The sequence below is a fragment of the Nomia melanderi genome, chromosome 1 (assembly GCF_051020985.1).
Source record: "Nomia melanderi isolate GNS246 chromosome 1, iyNomMela1, whole genome shotgun sequence".
Lineage (NCBI taxonomy): Eukaryota > Metazoa > Arthropoda > Insecta > Hymenoptera > Halictidae > Nomia > Nomia melanderi.
The window spans coordinates 17,195,022-17,208,503 of record NC_134999.1 but is presented as its reverse complement, the minus strand read 5'-3'; the positions used below and the strand labels follow the sequence as shown (position 1 = coordinate 17,208,503).

General features: G+C 38.2%; 1 protein-coding gene across 2 annotated transcripts in view; it reads right to left on the bottom strand.

Moving 5' to 3' along the window:
• ss (aryl hydrocarbon receptor spineless) overlaps positions 1-13,482 on the bottom strand; it is a 172,684-nt gene that overhangs the window by 145,129 nt on the left and 14,073 nt on the right. The window lies entirely within an intron of this gene.

The window sequence follows — 13,482 nt, the reverse complement described above, 5'->3', positions numbered from 1 at the left end:
GACATTAGGTTTACGGGCATTTATTGTACAGTTTATTCTATTGTTCCTGGGGAAGTTGATATTCGTTCATGTAGATTTTGCAAATTGTAGATGTAGAAATAGACAATCAGGATTCACATTCATGTAATTGGATCAACGAAAACCGATTGAAACATTTACCAAATAATGTTTATAAAATTCAATCTGCGTAAAATTGACGCGTTCCGTAAACCTAGTGTTAAAGTAAGGTACATCCAGCACTCATCTCATGTTTACACGAAGATCATTCGGATACTTTTCTTGTGAAGAAACACTAGAACTACCAGTCCAAATACCTGGTTTCGATTTTTGTTTCAAAATTGATATTTTAACCATGTAACTTTAAAGTCACATATCAGTATATTGGCATCTCGTTGATTTATTTCATTTTGCACTCGAAGTGGTGAATAAAATTAAGTAATCAGTTAACTTCAACTTTTATACACTCAGGCGTGAAAGTTTAACGTCATTATAACTTGAAAGTTACGAAATATATTCGTTTGATGAAATTATTGAAACTATTGAATACATTGTTAATTCGTATTCACATGTGAATATTTATTAATTTTGTACTGCACAGATTTTGTTATAATCATGAACAAAAATTCGACCCATGAAAGGTTAAAGCATTCAATATTTGAAATGATCTTGAAAATAGTTTCATTTGAATACTATAACAAATGTCTGAAGAAGCTGGAGACAATCTATTGTTACGATCTTTATAGCGATTACATATTAACCCTTTGCACTCGAGAGGCGCTTTTCAGTCGCCATTTGATTTGACCCAAGAAAATTGTAAAATTGAAAATTCAATAGTAAATTTTATATAATGTACGAACACATGGAACATCGAAATAAAATAGTTCTGTCACTTAATTTATGCAAGGTATTTCTTTATGTTAATTGCAAAAAATATCATTGACATTTCATAAAAAATAATGGATATTTATGGAGAAAAATATTCTCGAGTGCGAAGGGTTAATCGTGTTATGCTCGGTAGTTCTAGTGTTAAGAACAAAATGTAATTTATATGTTTCTTGAAACACTAAAAAAGTGATTATACAAACTTACTGATAAAACTAGATTCTTATTATATAATTAAATCGCCATCATGCGTTGTCGGAAGGTTAGTAAGACAAAAAGGATGAATTAATTAAATCAGGTCCGCGATATTAACCCCTTGTCCTACAACTACGAGTGAGACTCGTGATGAAGATTTTGAATATGATTCAACAAATGTCATAAATAAATATAAATATCAAAATAAATATTATTCCTCTGTAATCAACTATTATACTTAAAAGGGAAATATAGGCGTAACATATGCCTAGAATTTTTCTCTTTTTCCAATAAATTATTAATGACAAAGTAGTCGTATCGATCAGAGTTGAGAAAGAAATCATAGGTAAACGGGTTAAATATCGCGATGCGTCGATGTATCTCGTGGACCGGGCGTTCCGCTAATTACTCGAACAAACGAAGAAATTCCAATGCGGCACTAATAGTCCGCAGACAAATCGGCAAGCGTCACGAAACGATTGCTCACGGGTATCCCGTAGCTCGTCACGAAAAATCGTGGCCAGACTCGGCCGAAAAAATCGTCTCGTTTCACGTGTCGTTAACGGCGACCCGGTGAGAATGAAAACGAGCAGGATTTTCCACGGTTGCCGGCGAATTTCGGTGGCAAAAACAAGGTCGACGCGTGTCGTCGTCAACTTGGAATAAATTCACCCGATTTCCATATCTCCCCGTCGAGTGTTTCTATTTCGAAGAAACGAAGGAAGAGAAACGAACACGCGGAAAGGGAATCACGGAAATTCCAGCTGGACGAGGAGATCATTAGAATTCTTCTCGATTAGCGGAGTCGCATTGAGGACTTGGGATTCGCGTGCGAATCAAGATGGCGGCCCGCTAGAAAATTCTAACCTCATTCTTTTTCGGGAGTCCCTTCGGTGGAACAATGTCAAGCTTTAACCTTTTGAACTCTGTAGGCTCCAATATTGCTCCAGTTATAATATTAACCCTTTGCACTCGAGAGGTGACTTTCAGTCGCCAATTGATTTGACACAGCAAAATTATAGAGTTTGACATTTAATATTAAACTTTGTACAGTCGACATGTGAAATATTAAAATAAAACAGCCTGTTTAATTTATGTACGATTTCTCGTTAATTCAGTTTGAAAGAATGTTGTTGGTATTTCATTAAAAAATCTTGAGTATTTCTAATGAGAAGCTTCTGGAGTGCAATGGGTTAAATATTTTAATGAATCTTAAAGAAACTACCCTAAAATTATTCGATTTTCCACACATTCAAATTTTGTACTAACAAAGAAAATAAAAGATCGAAGAAATCTTATAGCATTTCTCATTTTCGCTAGGAATACTATAAAAATTGGTTGCAGTTGCTGATAGACTAGAAAACAACCTGGAGTGCTAAGGGTTAATTGCTATAGACCTTCACATTTACCCATTATATAAGATCCAGATTTAAACAATCTAATTTTTGAAATGTTTTAGATTTCTTAATTTTTAGATGTAGATTGATTTTCTAGTATTGTAGAGAATCTCGTAGAACGATATTGTTTATTGTGTTCATTTAGTGCTTTAATAATTGAATATTAGATTCTAAGTGGTTAGATATATGAGATGGAAAGATCATAAGTTTGACAAGATGGGAAATGATAAATGAAAATTTGGAGGTTTCACAAAATTTCGTCAGATCGAGCGAAAACGACGAATTTACATTTCAGCGTCTTTGTGTATAATTACCGTAACGCTTCGGCTTCGAGAGAACTCGTTCTCCCTGTCGGACAGGTTGCCGCAAATCCTACGATTAACTCTATCTTAATTTGATATTTCAATTTCCCTCGAACTTATACCGATCCCCCGTTTACTTGGAGTATAATCCTCTTATCTTCGGGCATAAATATTAATACAAACCTTTCCAACGTGAGATAGATAAATTATCATGCGGAGATAAATCGAGATTTAAATTTACGGTTTCTTGACAAGTCCATTTGCCCCGGCTGTGTATCAAACCGTTCTATTGTGCAATCCTTGTCTCTCGTATCTACGCCGCTTGTTTATTAGGCATGCATAAAAGAATATTTATAAGATTATTAATTGGAACGACACGCGCTCGTGTTTAAAAGGCATCCAGTATTTCCCAACGTTGCCACGAGAGCAACTTGTCATTACGATTTATAATTCCTCAACGGTATTCAATGAAAATTTTATAATATCGATATCTCGAAACTCAACAGCTCCGAAACGTACGGTTATAATTCATTCCAGCGTTGCCTTTTAATTTCATTCACCGAAACCCTATTAGCGGCTTTCCAAATCACTGAAATTCCACGTCGAAAATCAAAGTTTACCAATACTTCTTCAAAAAGTAACAGATTACCTTACTCCTGCGGACCTCTACCGCTTTCCAGTAGCATTTGTAAACAAATTACCAGGCCTTAATCACTGGCATTTAAAAAACCATCAAACCACCGGCGAACGCGGAGCGTCAAGCCCAAAGTAATCCACACCGAGAATCTAAACGCGAGCGAAAAAGCCATTTTTTCGAGCAACAGCGCAACGTGTCATCGTGCCCGGCCCCATTACCAGCTAACAGTACCACCTATTAATCACTCGATATCGCGGCTGCCTTAAAAGATCTCTTTGTCCGATCATCGGTATCATCAACAAGTTAATTGCACAGGCATCAAGGGGACCGTGTAGCCTGTAAGAACGTGCCACGGGACCGAAAACCTTCAATACTCGACAAGGTGGCCGCAGGTAAAGGCACATTTACAACAAGACTGCGACAGAAACTAAAAGACCTGTGTGACGATCGGACGGATAACAGAATGTCTTTGTCCGGTTCGTTTATGCTAGAGCTGCGATACTTATATAATTCTCGTTCAACGGTGTACTACCGAACGCTACAAAACGAACCATTCCTGATTTTTCCTGCGATCATCGAAGAGTACAACATCCGTAATGAATCGTGCTTCCATTTATTACAAAATCGTAACCGTTAACACTAAACCTACTGAGCAGTTAAACTGAATTTTTGAAATATCTCTATAGCAACTTCAAGGGTGGATCTATCGAGACTTTAACATTTTGCGGTCCGAAGTGCTCTTGGTTTTTCACTTTGAGCTTCACGTCGCCGTTAGTTCGTTCAATTACAGCTTAATATGACGCTCTATTTATTTATTCCAGAATATTTGGGAGTCATTGAAATGTTACCTTTAAATGGTACAATTGTGATACTACAAATAAGTATAGAAAAAATTGTTAAAACAAGTAGAGGTTGCAATAAAATAGAATGTCGAGTCTGATTTGACATAGGACTGCTAAGGGTTAATCGATTTACAATTCAGTGTGCGTATTGTTAAATCAATTTCTTGAATAATTTCTCAGAGAAACATCAGTTATCGTTTTAATAATTGCAAAAAGAAGAAATCAGGAGTGGGTCATTTTGACCCGTCTAGTAGGTTTAGTGTTAAGACACTGACTCTAGGAAGATTAGATTTTCAACCAAGCCACTTGATTGAACGCAGCAAAATTATAAAATAAAATATTCAATATAAAATGTTGAATAAGGTATTAACACATGAAATATGGAAACAGAACTATTCTGCCCCATAATTTATGCAAGATGTTTCTTTATGTGAGTTGCAAATAATATTGTTAATCCTTTGCACAGGGTGATTTGATACAGTAAAATTATAAACTTTTGTATTTACTATTAACCTTTGTATATTGCATCAATACGTGAAACATTGAAAGAAAATAGCTTTGCTCCTTAATTTATGTGTGATTGCTTGATAAATTAATTTGAAGAAATCTTGTCTTCATCTAAGTGGAAGGTATTGAGTATTTCAAGTGAAAAAGTTTCGAGTATAAAGGGTTAATATTTCGTCCGAAAATAATGAACGTTTGTAATGAAAAATATCGCGAAGTGCAAAGAGTTAACCCTTGGCAGTCCAGATGGTTTTGTAATCTATAGTGTGGAAAATCTAATAATCTTAGGCCAGAAAACAGCAGTTATTACTAAATCTTAACAGAAACACTCAATCCGAAATTAAGCTTCTTCACAACGGTCAGCAATTATAAAGATCCTTGGTAACAGTTCCAAGCAAAATTGATATTACAAAAGTCTTCAATCTCGAAAGTCATTTTGCTCCTATCACAGCATTAACCCCTTAACGTATTATTTACTTTCTCCACTAATCTCATGTAACATTTTACTACCGACAATTTCGAAGAAAAGCAGCAAAATTTTCTGTTCTACGTCAAGCAGAAATTTCATCTGAGGATAATACATTGATAATAGCAAAATAGTCTTTTGCTTTGATCTTTGTTTGATTTTGTTAAGTTAATCTAGAAATCTTCATCGCGAGTCTCACTCGTGATTTTATGGCATGGGGTTATCACGTTGACTGCCACGGTGGTCATCAGTGACCGGAGCTTCAAAATTGTTTAAATACAATTACAATAAGAAAACTGATGATCAGATGACAGCTAGATGATAGTGTCACGTATACTGTCATACCAAGTCATTAACACGTTGAATGTGCACGATTTCATGGTACAAAATACTTGAAATGGAAAAAATATGATATTAAATCATTCGATTGAATTGCATTGTTATTATTGCAGGTTCATCTATCTGAATATCACCACATTAGTCATCATTATTTATAGTAATGTTTTCAAATAATCATGGTTTAATTAAGTGAACCATAATAATTCGATTTGACTGGGGTCACCGGTGACCCCCACGGCATTCAACGTGTTAATTATTTCTAATACCATTCGCCTTTGTCAGGAAAGGATATCGTTACACAAAACGTTCGAAATTCTCGTGGCAGTCAACGCATTAACACTAGAACTACCGATCATTTAATACTCTTAATATGCAATTCCTATAAAAATTGTAACAATAGATCATTTTCAGTTTCTTCAGGCATTCATTATAGTATTCAAATGAAACTATTCATTTTCAAAATCACATCGAATATTCAATGCTTCGAAGATATCAATACTTGCTAAACAAAAAAATCGAAACCGGTCATTTTAACTGGTACGGTAGTTCTAGTGTTAATGGTAAATCTAATATTTCATTAGATATAATTGAATGTATCTTCTGATTTAGAAACTACGATCACATTGAACTTTCACATTTTAGCCCACGAAAGTTCAAGTCAATCAATCACTTAATACTAGAACTACTATTTAATACGATTAATACGCAATTCCTATAAAAATTGTAACAATTATTTTCAGTTTCTTCATGCATTCATTACAGTACTCAAATGAAACTATTCATTTTCAAAATCATTTCGAATATTCAATGCTTCGAAGATATCAATATATACTGAACAAAAAAATCGAAACCAGTCATTTTGACTATTACGGTAGTTCTAGTGTCAATCGATCATCGTGGCTCCGTTGAAAACGTACCTTAACATCGGTCCCCGCGTTCGCCGCTCGTATTTTATTCGTCGTTACGTCGATTTCGGTGAAAATTCGAGCCGCGCGCTCACACACGCGTGCGCTCCATTTCTACGCGCACTCTTGCGCGTGTACGCACGCGCGTACGTAACACGTTGCGTATATAGGTGCCCGCGTGTCTCGTTCTCTACGGGAAGGCATGCGGCAGGTGGCCGCGCGATAGTTTGCATATTCATCGGTTTCTCGCTTATCGGCCCCATATTATCACAGCGTGCTTAATTGACTTCAGATTCCCTCATTAGCGCTAATGGGTTAATTCCAAAACTGTTCGAACCCGTAAGGCGCCAAGAAACCGCGAAGAGAGCGGCGGCTCACCCGCGCGCGCGAGTTGAGTCGTGACTCATTGGTCGGCGATAAGCCGCGGATAAATTAAGTTCAATTACAAGGATGTACATCGCGGCAGATAGCGATCGGGCGCACATGCAAACACCGAATTCGTGAATTCCTTTTTTTCGACACGTGTCGGTAACCCGAACGTTTATCCGTTTCATAATTCTACGTTTAATCGCGTTTCCGGTTTCCCTTTGTTATGGTTATTGCAGTTTCATTATAATTATTCGGGAGAATAATAATTTCTTTGCGTAATCCCCGATAACATCGTGATGGAATAATGTATGAGTACTGGTTCGGCGATTCCCAAATGTTCTTAATGATAGATCACTCGAAATCATTATTCAACAGAGAATATAGTTTATATATCTGGGGTGAAATGAATGATTACAGCGAATATGAACACTGGAACCACTATGAGGCTCGAGGCTCATCATTCATCTTTTGTCGTTCATTGTAATTATTGAAAAGACACAGTTGCTTTGAGGAACTCTTAACCCTTTGCACTCGAAAGTTTTTCACTAGAAATATTCAATATTCTGCGATGATATACAGACGATGTTCTTTGAAATTAATTAATTAGGAAACATATATAAATTAAGAAGGAAAGTTATTTTATTTCAATATTCCACATATTGACGCATCATACGAAGTTTAATATTATATATAAGACTTTATAATTTTGCAAATCAAATCAATTGGTAATTATTGAAAAGATACAGGTGCTTTGAGGAACTCTTAACCCTTTGCACTCGAAAGTTTTTCACTAGAAATATTCAATATTCTGCGATGATATACAGACGATGTTCTTTGAAATTAATTAATTAGGAAACATATATAAATTAAGAAGGAAAGTTATTTTATTTCAATATTCCACATATTGACGCATCATACGAAACTTAATATTATATATGAGACTTTATAATTTTGCAAATCAAATCAATTGGAGTCACCTCTCAAGTGCAAAGGGTTAACACTATTTCTACACAAGGTGTCGAAAGCCACCTTTTGAAATTTTAACTTACAACTATTTTCTCTGTTTAATTATTCTTCCTCAATTGAATGTTGGACATTTCCGACAGTTAATTTTATAATCATTATTGGAAAAAGGGTTAAATGAATTAATATAGATCAATTGGAATCTTAATAAATGTATATCTTCTAAAAGAATCGAAGCTAATTGGTGATTGCCCTGTAGTATCAGTGTTACGACGGTTTTTTCAGATCCGTGGATCGTTCCGTTAAATTAATGGTAAGCGGCTGTGTCTCGATCGGCCGTAAACCAGAAATATACATTTATATAAATATATATATATATATATGAAACACGGTAATAAACGCGTCGCATGTTACGCGACAATGCGTCACAAGAGAACTGCAAACGTAAGGTGGCCCGTGTGTAAGTGGCGAGCACCAGTGATACCGAGCGGCGTACACAATAATTGTGTTGTAGCGTAAAGAGCACAGAATCGTGTAACAACGTGCGCAATGCAGCATATCGATTTAATGAAGAGCGGCGTATGCATCGAACGCGTGAAGCATCGAGCGTTGCTCCTATCCGATACGTCACAGCGTTTGAAGGATGACAGATGATAAGAGGAACGGTCTTCGAAAAACTTTCTATCGATCGAAACGAAAGCACTGCATTCGAATGAATTACAGAAAAAAGTATGAAGTAGTCTTCTTTAAATATTGAAAATTTCAAGATTAAATATTGAAAATTTCAAGAATACTGCCTCGTACTTTTTCCTGTAATTCATTCGAATGTACTGCTTTCGTTTCGATCGATAGAAAGTTTTATAAAATATTAAAAATTTCGAGTGTCCAGAGCTTCGAATATTTTGAAGTAACACCTTAACATTAGGTTATATCTAAAATCAGTTGCAAGTGAATAATTTCATTGTTTGAATAATAGTAGATCAATACAGAATTACTGTTGAGTATCGAGTAATTCCATGTCAAAGAGATTTTTACTTCAAAATATCATTCTTCTTGGTTTGTTCTTATTATTCTTAGGATTCTCGTCATTGTATCTTGTTGTTGTTTTTGTAGTTTGTTGATAACAGTTTGGGGAAAACGGACAAGTTGAAGAATCTCGATGAAAACGTCGGGTTAGCCAAGTTCTCCGCAATGGTGGACGCGTTGTAGAAACGCGACCATGAATTTTTCACGGTTGCAGGGGTAGGTATAGCCACTGACCCGTGCTCCTCTGCAAACGACAACCGCCTAGTGTCGGAGCAGACCCGTGATTATCGACGGCAGGTTGACACGGCGATTCCCACGAGCGGTCACAGTGTCGGGGAACGAAAAATCCAAAAGGCTGGAAAGTTCCCGGCCATAGGCACGATTAGGCCGGCAGACTTTCGCCGTCCCACGCGGCCGCTGCGACTTCGTAATCGAGGATGTAATTTAAACTACTTTACTGGCCAGACCGAACAATTTGTCGGTAAGTCAGACGTTCTGGTCAGTCGTTGGAAAACTATCGGGCATTTAATGAATTCAAGCCTCCCCTGTGCGACGCGATTGCCTCTTAATACTTTATTAGAGCGTTAAGCAGGTCGATAAGTCATTCGTTCGTTGCGTTTCTTACTGCTTCTGATGAGTAAATTGAAGGGTCATGAATGAAAATGGGGTGTTGTAATAGGGAAGCTATGGTCGATTAATTGTTGGTGTATTTGGTAAGATGGTAATGATGATAGTTTGAGCAGTTCTAAGCTTAGAGAGTTTTAGACTTTGAGTGTTGTAGGCTTTAAGAGTTCTAAGCTCTGAGTGTTCTAAGCTCTGAATGTTCTAAGCTACGAGGGTTCTAAGCTCTGACTGTTGTAGGCTTTGAGAGTTCTAAGCTCTGAATCTTCTGAGCTTTGTGAGTTCTAAGCTTTGTATGTTCTAAGCTTTGAGAGTACTAAGCTTTGTATGCTCTAAGCTTTGAGAGTTCTAAGCTTTGAGAGTTCCAAGCTCTAAATGTTCTAAGCTTTGAGAGTTCTAAGCTTTGTATGTTCTAAGCTTTGAGAGTTCCAAGCTTTGTATGTTCTAAGCTTTGAGAGTTCTAAGCTTTGTATATTCTAAGCTGCGTGTGTTCTAAGCTTTGAGAGTTCTGAGCGTTGACAGTTCTATGCTCTAAATGTTCTAATCTTTTACAGTTCTAACCCTTGAAAGTTCTCAGGTTTGATGTCTCAAAGCTTCAAAACTCCTAATCTTCAAAAATTCTAAACTCTATATCCCCAGTAATTATTAACAGGAAAAATTGAATTTATAAATATAAAAATCAGAATAAAATTCCCTATACACAAAGGTCAAGTTCAGCCCCAAAGTGAAGCAGTCGCTGCACAACGTTAGATCCCTTGATAAAAAAGAATCGGTTCGAAGTGAACGGTTCGACCTCGATAGCTACGAAACGGATGAAAATGATAAAATGGTGCGGCATGCGATAGAAAAGGGTGAACCGGCGGGTGGGGGTTTCGCTAGAAAGGAGAGGAAAGGCCGACGGTAACTTAACTCGACGCCCCGACATCCGATCCTCCCTATAAAAATGCACACGCCACTCACGTCTATGTAAACAAACGGACATCGAATGGTCGAGTGACTCTCTTTTTCCGGTTAGCTACACCTATTAGCTGGTATGTAGATCGTATAGCAGTCATTGCAGTTCCTGCAACAGGCTCCAGACCAGGTAAAGGTACTCCTCCGATTCGCGAAACGCGACTCTTTCGCGATGGAATTCGACTCGAGTCCCCGATCGGACCGTTCGGTGAACCTGAACGCGTGCGTTCCACGTAGACCATGTCGCCGCACGATCTCGCCACCACCGTATTATATATTCCGTTTATTTACAGCTGGTAATCGTTCGGTAAATATTCGGATCGCTGAGACGTCGCCTGTTATTCTCTCGTTAACCCTATACACGTGTCTGACTTTCTTATGGACTTAGTCGCGTTAGAATAGTTGCATTGCTTTTACACAAATCACCGAATGATGTAATAAGAAACGAAGGTAATAGTTTTCATTGAAACACTAGGATATAATTTTATAGAAGATCGAAGCAATGGTCGGTTGAAGTATAAGATGTCTATTGGAATTCTAGGGGTTGAACCTTACCGAATCATTCTCGTATGATTCGTTTGTCAGCTTGGAAATCCTATAGAAATGTATTCTATCAATTCAGAGATTAACTCGAAATTAAATCTACATATCAAAGTGTAATTCTCTGCCAAACATATCCCATTGTGTTCCAACGTTACAGAACTTGCTCAACACCTTATCCTCCAAAATCTTCGAACCCTTATGACGTCTGGCACCCATAAATATAACTGTCACTTTTAATTGGTCAGGCAAACATATGAAAACATCGCCGTTCCGCACGTCTCCTCCAACTGGTTCGGTTATAAGGATAAATAAAGTAATTATATGGAAATTCCTCGGACAAATGATAATTAAGTAACAACAAATTTATAATTTAATTGCGGTCATCGAACGGTATACGGGTAACGCTATCGCGGTGATCCGGGTAATAATCTGAGATAGGGGCGACACATTAATAAATGTGTCTCAGGTGAGACGAGACGATTCCTGTGTTTACTTAGAATAAAAGCTGTACGATAGGTTCGCCTGGATTGTTCTCGCAGCTTAGGAAAGCGGATGGAAAGTGCGGGGGCCGCGGTGAAAAAGCAGAAAGCCTGACGGAAAAATGTCTAAAATGGCGACACCGGATCGGTCGCGTAACTGGCGCGTACACGCCGCCGCTCGACTATCATGTTGCAACCACATCCACCGATTATTCTTAAAGGCGGTCGATTTTTCAAACGCCCGACGACTACCGGACGGCAAAAAACGATCGAAATCAGCGTTGATCCAATGTGTTGCCTCCCTCTCTTCTTCCGTCGTCCCTTTTCCACCTCGAAGCATTTTATCCGACGCGATTCATTGAGAAACGCTCATTCTATACTTTATAATTACATTACCGGACTGATTCTACGCAACCGACGCGTTTATCGCGATCTCGATCGGCTAGAAAGTTATATAACACTAGATTCAATAGTACTACTACACTATTACACGAATAATAACATTACAATATTAATAACAACGATTCTTTCCACAATCTCAGTATTTACCCTTTACGAAAATTCGTGTTCCCATAAAAATCCACGAGCCTGCGCAGTAAATTCATTCACTGTACCGGAAATCGCGCCAACAGCACGCGTTGACGTCGATCGATTATTATATCCGTTTGTTCGAATTAACCTCGATTTCATTACCGAGTAACGAATAAAAATTCGAACGTGACGGCGAGGTGAAGAAGGATGCACGTCCAATTTATTTCCATTACGGTTATTTGGTTAACAAAAATATATCGACGCGCGATCTCGCGGCACGTCTCGTCTTTCGTCTGTAATTTTATTAAATAAATCAAGTCGCCGGTGACGGCGGCGGCTGCCGGAAACGGGCTCGCTCTTTCTGTCCCACCTGCCACACCGACGGCACGCCTGAAATTATGCTAATTAATACCGATCGGCGGAGCAGCGCCCGGCACTGGCCAACGCTGGCGCGGCACTGGCAACGACGACGACGACAACAACAACAACGACGACGACGACGACAACAACAACGACGAAGACGACGACGACGAACAAGAGCAGAAAAATTGTGAAAACCGTGCGGGGCCCGAGCCATCGGGAATTTATATGAACGTTACGACACATAATATTGTCCTGTAGCCAGCTCTTTACGATTACACGATGCTCGAAAACATCAAGTGGGCGTTTACACTTAGAAGAATTCCGAAATTATGGGATCGTCGGGAACGGGGTTCCGCGGTTCCCACTGGTCCTCCTCTCTCGCTCTTGTCCTCCCTCCCGTTTCATCCTTCCACGGCGGCGATGCTTTAAAGGCACGCGAGAAAAATAATTCCTGGCCGTGTTAACGAGATCTCAAGGACCGGGCTTCTTTCTTCCCCCTCGAACGCTGCGTCCATCTTGTTTTCCCGGTCCCAACGCGAAATTTCTTCGGTTTCATCCCCTATTCTCTTGTACATTTCTTCGTCTGCGGTAATACTCTGTAATCGAACTTCTTTCGCCGTGGTGGATTACTGGAAATTAATTAGTACCCGGAAGATCCAATTAACCCTTTGTGGACGTCGGTGTTTTGCCGGAATCAAATTTCCATGCTTGGAATACCAAATTACAAACAGATGATTTAGCTATTAACAGTAAGGAATCAGTACATAGTTTCATTATTCTCTATGACTTAAGCATTGAATGTTTAATTTAGCAGAATCTGCAGAAGGTTTCCTATACTTTTAATGATCTTCGTCCGCAAAAGGTTAATCGACTCGTCGGGATTAGAGGAACAACGTACTGCACTTCAACCCTTCGCTCGAGAATATTCCTTATTATACATCTGTTTAGGAAATATTTATGGTATTCACGATTACCATAAAGGAAAATCTTGCGAATTAACGCTATTTCGTTTCAATATTCCATGCGTTATTACACCGAGGGATTAACCCTTAGCATTCCAGGTTGTTTTGTAATCTACCAGCAACTGCAACTAATTTTTATAGTATTCCCAGTGAAAATTAGAAATGCTATAACATTCCTTCGATCTTTTATTTTCCTACTTAG